Raw genomic sequence first — 7,569 nt, 5'->3', positions numbered from 1 at the left:
AAAAAACATATATATATGAAAGTAGAAATGGAATATTATGGATGATAACATGCATGATTAAGCCACTTTGCAGTTTATTCTAGATGGGAAACCACATTTAGTATGTTGTGATGATGCTCAGGGAATGAATATAAATTAATAAAAAAAATTTCAGAAGAAAAAGCACACACTAAAAGTGTTATCGAAATTAAAGAAAAAACAAAACTGTATTTGATGACCACAGTAAGCTATATAGCCCCAGCTAGGTATTATTTTATAGTATGTTCATTCTACTCATTGAGGTTTATGCCTAAAGTCAGACATGGCTTCATGTGTATGTATATATCAGCTGCGCTTGCTATTGCAAATATTTAGACAAATTAAGTTCATTAGTAAATCAATTAAATGGGGGGGAAAGGCATAAAGCAAGCATGGATACCAGAGACAATGTGGGAGGAAGGTTGGACAGGGCAGAGGGTTAGGGATAGGGAATCAAGGATGGCAAAAAAAAAAAAGAAAAATATATAAGACATAAGAAATGGAAAATTATTTGTTGATAAGATGTATGTTGGTGTGCTTGAGTGAGCCAAGAGACAGTGTATTTTGGATGAAAAATTCATTTTGTATACTGAAATGATGTACAGTGAATTAATGTAAATAAATAAATTAATAAATTAATTAAAAAGAAGTCAAATTATGTTTGCTCGTTATAAAAGCGAAACATTTATTTTTTATAATAATATTTTATGTATAGCAGTTTTTCATTGAAAATACATTATGTAAGTCATCAAGTTATTTTTACCTTGTTTCTCTTAAGAAATATACATACAAAGCACGGAGTCAAAATGTATAGTTGCATAAATAATTATAAAGGAAAAAAATAATGTGGGCAACTAACTGGCTATACATTATTCTTTTTTTGGGGGGGGGAGATTTTCGCTATAGGGTGCGTGCACTCGCCAGACAGAGAGAGACATAGAGACAGAAAGCGAGAAATCACCCCCCAGGGAGGATGGTCACGCCACAATCCCTTCTCCTCCATTCTCCTCTTGGGATTTTGGGCACGCACGCACACGCGCCCGGCGTGAGTTTTAAGCCACCGGGTCTGGGACGTGAACCGCGGTCGACTACGTGGGAGTCCAGAGACATAGCCATCACGCTAACTGCTGGTTCCCATATACATTATTCTTTACATCACGGGTTTCTGGAATACTGTGATGAAGAAAAGGTGAGTGTCGCATTGTAAACCTATCGGTGTTTACAGTAGTCACGTGCTCGTGCCTCTCTTGGAATTTCAACAGGCCTTGAATTCCATAAACTGCTCTGAACTTTTCATTTTTATGCTGAACTTCTCTGACTCCCCAGCATTCATGTTAGAAGATAAACAGCCTTGCAGTAAGTCCTGCTATCAGTAGTAACAAGGGCAATATCCACACTGAGAAACTGCTGTCCAGACGAGCACCCTGGGGGGGAGGAAGCCCCATGCAGAGGCTGGAGGCTGGGACTACAGAGCTGCCATCACCCTCTGCCTCTTCTTTTACCTCGATTACAAACACTTTTACCTCATTCCTGCAAACACTGAGGCGGTGGGAAGCCTAGAGTTTTATCCAACCCAGCTCTTTGGATTCGGGTAAAATTATGCCTAAGCCCTAGCAGAACCATCCTCGTCTTCACATTCTTCAAAGAATAAGGATTCCATAATCACCCAGAGATGCTCTGTTCACCGGAAGTCAGGACTCTTGTTACTGGTTTTTACTGGGGGGAAAAAATATTCAAGGGAGAAGGCTCATACACATGACTCCCTGGGGTTCCCAGGAAATTACTCTGGGCAAGGTCTGATTATGTGGCAGTCTCCTGTCATCCTCCTGCTCATCAGGACCTCAGCTACATGCACACATACCCAGCATGTTTTCAGGCCAGCCTGAGGACTTGACCCCATGGATTCAACCATATGGCTTCTGGCAACTCAGTTCAGAGTGCTCCACCCAGGCTGGGCCATCAAGTCAATTTTCAATCTGGCATTTTGGTGATTAATTACTCTGCAGTGAGGCAGAATGTACATCTGCACGGGAGATCCTTGCTTGGATTTGAGAAACCTCGGCTTTTGTTTTTGTTTTACAAAGTTGTGGTTGGGCCTGTCTTTTGCAGACCCTTTGATTGCTCAGTCCTTCTCTGCCTTTTCTTCTCCCCATTACAAAATTGCACTTCTTTCTCCTTAAGGGGGTATCCCTGCCTTTCCCTCCCACCTGCCCCCAGCCCCTGGGAAACAGAACCAGAGAGAGAGTTTTGCCTGAGAAATGGAGAGGCAGGAATCTGTTTGTTTGTTTCTCCAGAGACTAAGGCACAGGCAGCAAATTTCCACATTTCATGAGTTCAGAGTCTCCAGGCACTCAGTAGGTTAGCCTGAACCTGGCCATTACTGGAGGAATAAACCCAGAGTTTGCATGCATCAAAAGCCAAAATCAGACCAATTTAGTTTGAATTCACACGTGACTTTATTTGTGATTCCAGAACCTGGGAGCATTTCATTCTATGAGGTAAAATAAATGTTTGATGAACTGATCAGAGGAGATTGGTTTTCAAACAGAAAAGGGCTGAAGAAAGTAGGAGCAAAAGACTAAAACTTTTTTCTTTTTTTTTTTAATTTTGCATTTTTTAAATGAGAAATGATGGCACTTAGTTGATAGGTCTTTTTTAAAAATTTATTTATTTAACTTTATTTATTCGTTCATTCATTTTTAATTTGACCAGAGACACACACACACACAGAGAGAGAGAGAGGGTGAGAAAGTAAGCCACCAGGTCCAGGATTTGAACCAAGGTCAGCCATGTGGGAACATCCAGCACCTGAACCACTATGCCACCCACTGGTCCCAAGACTAAAACTTTTTTTTTTTTTTGAGAGGTTTTCGCTATAGGGCGTGTGCATTCGCCAGACAGACAGAGAGAGACATAGAGACAGAAAGCGAGAAATCACCCCCCAGAGGGGATGGTCATGCCGCAATCCCTTCTCCTCCATTCTCCTCTCGGGATCTTGGGCATGCACGCACATGTGCCCGGCATGAGTTTTAAGCAACCGGGTCCGGGATGCGAACCATGGTCGACTATGTGGGAGTCCAGCGACACAGCCATTATGCTAACTGCTGGTTCCCCCAAGACTAAAACTTGATGCTCATTTCAAAGTCACTTTCCTTGCAAGGTGGAAATGGGGAGACTGAGCAGTGGGAACATAACTGATAAGTTAACATCGGGTGACTTCTCCTGGACTAGGACTCCAACTGGATTATCACTCCAATTGAAAGTGGCCTGTTTGGGAGACTAGTCTGTTATCTCTTTTTCTCTCTTGATTTCTCAGATCAGATAACTTAGTTTTAACTTGGAGACATGGAGATGTCAGATGTGGTTTTTAGTCTGGTCTGTTGGGGCCTGGGCCAAAGCAATGACCTTCTATAACTTTTAGTCAGTAGATGGCTCAAAGGCAGCTTCTTCATACAGAGTCCTTTGAGGAATATGGGGTTCCCAGGGAGTCTGGAAATTCCCAAGCAGATCCCATTCTGACTCACCTGAGATCCACACCAACTTCTTAGGGAAACCCTAAGCTTATTTCAGAGCTAGGGTCCCACAGTCAACCTCTTGTCCCTGTTAATCACAGATTCTAACCCCCACTGTGCAAATTCTGACCCTAATCGTATTCAGATGTTTGGATCCTGTTCACTTGGACCTGTTTAGACACTTAGTGCATAGAGGCTGAGCAGCCAATAAAGATAAAGAAAAAAAAAAGGAAAAGAATTGGAGAAGAGGAAAGAAGAAAAAATAAAATAATAAAGGAGAAAGAAAAAAGATTTTAAAATCTTTAGATTTTAATTTTAAAAAGCAAAAAATGAAAACCACGTGGTGAGCAAAAACAGTATTTCACAGCTCAAGTTTGACATCCATCTCAGGATGGGCCTGGGTTTGTGCCTTTCCTAAATGGAATGGGGAAAAGCACCAATTATGAAAATAAAGGAGGGGCTTAAGAGCCCCGGAAAATACTTTACCTTAAAAAAAAAAAAAAGTCACAGGGAGTCACAGAAAGACAGAAAGACAGAAATGGAGAGAAGGAAACAGAGGTAGCCCTACCCACTAGAAATGAATCTGGAGGGAGAAGTCTCAGCAGAAAATCTTCATTTTTAGTCAAGGAAAGCAATATTTCACAGCTCAAGTTTGGTATCCATCTCAGGATGGATCTGGCCTGGGTTTGTCCCACTGTGCAAGTTCTGAGAAGCCCTGTCTTCAGAATGGATGAGAGCTGACTATTTTAAGGAACTGAGATGTATCACGTAGTCAAAAGAACATGAAAAAAAATGACCCTTCAGTGGCAACATGATTAACAATAAGCTGTTAGGGAGAAGTTTTCAACTCTTGAGACATTAATAGATAACAGAATTTTAAATAAGTAGACCTCTCTTCCCCCAACTTCCCATTGGTGACGTGAGTGGGCAAACATGCTATTTGCTTCGGCCTGCACAGAGTACTGGCTGTACACAGGATAGGAACATCTGTAGATGAACTCTTCTCAGAGTCAGGTGCTCAAGTTGTTGATCTTGGCAAGGTACGAAGGTACAAGCAGTAGCTAAATTCTCCCTTCCAACATGTCACCCCTTGAACGGGAGGTGGCAAACTTTTTCTGGAAAGAACCAGATAGGAAATATTTAAGGCTTTGCAGGTCATACATTCTCTGTAGCCACTACTCACTTCTGCTGTTAAGAATTTGAAGCCATCTGCAGACAATATGCAGACAAATGGGCTTGACTGTGATTATGATACAACTATTCACAAAAAGGGGAGGCAATCTAGATTTCCTACTGCAGGCTGGAGTTTGCCGATCAGTGCTCTATGAAGAATTGGGAAACTTCACCCTTTTTCATTACTTTTGGGTGATGCCTGGTAATTACATATTCATTCCTTCATGTGTTCACTCAACAAGTACTTATTGAGCAGTCTATTGTTAGGCCAGGCTCTACTGTGTGAGGTTAAGATATACAGAGAACAAAATCAAACATCCTTGCCTCATGAAACTTACGTCGCAGCAAGGAGGGACATGTGACGGGAGAGAAGGGCATAGGAAGGAACAGGAAGAACTGCCAAGAAGATGATCATCAGTAGGCTAAGGAGGATACAATCTTGTACATAAAAGATTTTCGCCTTAGGTAGTTGTATAGAAGAAGGCCATTGCTGTCCATGCAGAAGGAATGTAATGACTTGCCCTTTTACTATAAACAACTAGAAAACTAGGGAAGAACATAATGCCTATGAGAAGGGAAATAAATGAATGAACCCTGCAATCATCCAGAGTTTCTGCCTGGAGGCACTTTCTTGAGTGTGAGACAAGAGGGGGAACTCGAGCAGAGCAGGGTGGTCTTACTGAGTTGAGGAAATGGAGATCAGAGTTTAAAGAGGCGAACGCATCTGGAATTTGCACAGTGGAATACTGGAGGTGACACTATGAAGATAAAGGGCTTCAGAAATCTGCATAGGAGTCTCTGTGAATCTTTGGCGGATTACTCTCCTGTGGAGTCAGCCCCCACAACACAGGACACAGAGTCACTGTGGGGGATCAATGAACCAAACTCAGTGTTCACCCAAGGCTGCAAGATGCTTGAGTTTTGCTAGTGTTAAAAGAAAAAAATATTTTTTAAAAGAATAATTTTATTTATTTATTTATTTTAATTTTACCAGAGTGGACAGAGTAAGAAAGAGAGGAAGAGAGAGAGACAGAAAGTGGGAAGGCAAGCCGCCAGGTCCAGGACTCAAACTGCAGTTGGCCATGTGGGAGTCCAATGCCCTTAACCACCACACCACTCGTTGGCCCCAATAAACTAATTTAATAGAATAGAGTTTTAACTGAGCAAATTTTAATATGATTTAAATTGGGCAGTTGTCTCTAGACTTCTGGACAGCTCTGACTAGTCGCATGGTCCACTTGGTATTTAAGTTTTGGGAAAGTGAAGTGACGTGTACATGAATAGGAATGTGATGTACAAAAACGAAAGTGAAGGGAAACAGTTTAGGTTGGTTACTTTTGGAAGCCTATCTGTATTAACACAGTTTAAAAGGTGGGGTGTCTAGGACTGACTGAAGTTCAGTTGTTGTGATTTGCTGTAGCCTAGCAACCAGCTGAGGTAAATATTTTAACATGTACAATTTTGGCTTATCTACAAGGAATTTCTGTGTCAATACGGTGGCTGCTTTAGGCCAAAATAGTGTAATTTAACATTTTTTCCCCCTTTTGGCCAGCCTCTCAATTGTTTGAGAGATTTTCCAGAACTGTGCTACTTTTTGTCACTATTATAAATTATTTTGTTTTGTTTTGTTTCAGGGTAGAAATGATAAGTGTTTTGGTCTCTAGCAGGGAGTTTATAAGTCACAATGTTACATAAGTTGAATATGATGCTATACAGGTCAAACAGATCTTTTTTGTACTTTTACTGATTTGGTTGAAATAAGACCATTTAGTGTTCGATGGATGGTGGTATATAAAGCATTTAAGACTTGAGAGAATAGAGCCCACCAAGCGGACTAATGTGATGATTAAGGTGCGTTTTTTAATGAAAATTTTTATGAAATAAGCTGAGCTGAATTAAGTAGGTTAAGATGTAGGTAACACAAGCAATTTTAACAGTATTTGAGTCTAGTTTATTATTTTGTCTGGAGTTGATGATGGAAGACTGTAGTTTTGTTTGTTTGTTTTTGTAAAATGACCTGATTTAAAGAGGTATTTCCTTTTGTCATTATTTAGTAACACAAGTCATAATAACCTAGAGGCCTATAGAGGAAATACAAATATTAAAAACTTTGAAAGACCGAAGTATCTTAGATGGATGAAAAAGGGCTAACTCAGTCTGTTGACACCAAAAATAAAAACAGAATATATGACATACTGCAGAAACCAGATATGACATCTAGAGATAGCAATAAAACAACTCAAAGACTAACATATGGATTACATATAAAATATTTTAATATGATTTAGTTTTTATCACTAATAGTCACTAGTCTTGTAACTGAACTATAAGAGAACCAAAAATAGAACTTTAGGAAAATCAGTCTTATCTAATAGCACTTAAGAAGGTTTTTTTTAAACCATTTTGTCTGGATTATATGTGAGAAACAAAATATTAGAGAAGGCTAGTCATTAATTTATTTTTGTCAGATATCTACCACGTAACATAACACATACATATTAGCTATTTTATTAAAATAACTATATTAAGACAAATACTGTATTGTCTCATTAATAAAATTTTAGACAAAGTATATGTTGGAAACTGTGAAGATTTTTACTTATTAAAATGAAAAACTTTAAAAAAATTTTTTAAATGTATTTGAAGCCAGCATCCTTGTCAAAGATTTTAAGTCATGTGAATTTGAAAAGCATTTAAATTAACTTAAATGAGTGCTCTTTTTATAAATTGAATGGACTTTTAAGGTCTTTTATTACATAGACATATAGCTTATCGCATAACATATATGCATGCACACCCACATACACAAAAGATCTCAGTTTTTCGAAAAGTTTTTTTATGTTTCTTGTCCCCTCCCCTTGCAAAA

This window comes from Tupaia chinensis, unplaced genomic scaffold (genome assembly GCF_000334495.1).
Source record: "Tupaia chinensis unplaced genomic scaffold, TupChi_1.0 Scaffold000685_1, whole genome shotgun sequence".
Classification (NCBI taxonomy): Eukaryota; Metazoa; Chordata; class Mammalia; order Scandentia; family Tupaiidae; genus Tupaia; species Tupaia belangeri.
This window is presented reverse-complemented; position numbering follows the sequence as displayed.